Source organism: Phoenix dactylifera, chromosome 6, assembly GCF_051530095.1.
Source record: "Phoenix dactylifera cultivar Ajwa chromosome 6, Ajwa_hap1_PhDact_Kaust_v1.1, whole genome shotgun sequence".
Taxonomy (NCBI): domain Eukaryota; kingdom Viridiplantae; phylum Streptophyta; class Magnoliopsida; order Arecales; family Arecaceae; genus Phoenix; species Phoenix dactylifera.
Genome location: NC_143195.1, coordinates 37728921 through 37729339, shown reverse-complemented (window position 1 = coordinate 37729339; position 419 = coordinate 37728921). Strand labels below are relative to the sequence as shown.

Here is a 419-nt window from a genome sequence, read left to right as displayed (position 1 = left end):
TGGGGTGAGAGAGGCTCGAACTCTCGACCTCAGGATCACTCAGCAAGCTATGAGACCTACGCGCTAGCCAACTGCGCCACCACCCCAAACGTGATGAGGAGTTGATATAAATTGGTCAAACTATGATATCGTTCGCTAAGCTACCCACGTCAGGGATGGAGAATAAGATAAAAAATGTTGAAGGATAATTATATTCTTACAATAAAATATAAATTATTATAAAATCAAACATATATTCAATGTATTTTATTCTTTGCACTTATATTCTTTATTTATTGGGCGAGTCTAATTAGTGCAACGGTGATAATTAGGAGCACCTTTGCATCGACTTGAGACGGGGATTAATGTAACAAAGCAATTGGTAAGATAAATGGGATGCAGCGCAATTAATGCTGGATTGCCAAGCTGCCTATAAAAAA

General features: G+C 38.2%; 1 non-coding gene across 1 annotated transcript; it reads right to left on the bottom strand.

Moving 5' to 3' along the window:
* On the bottom strand, positions 1-86 carry TRNAM-CAU (transfer RNA methionine (anticodon CAU)). The gene is given in 2 exon segments: positions 1-36; positions 49-86. It is a non-coding gene; the product is annotated as a tRNA-Met (tRNA).
* Positions 87-419: the final 333 nt, after the last annotated feature.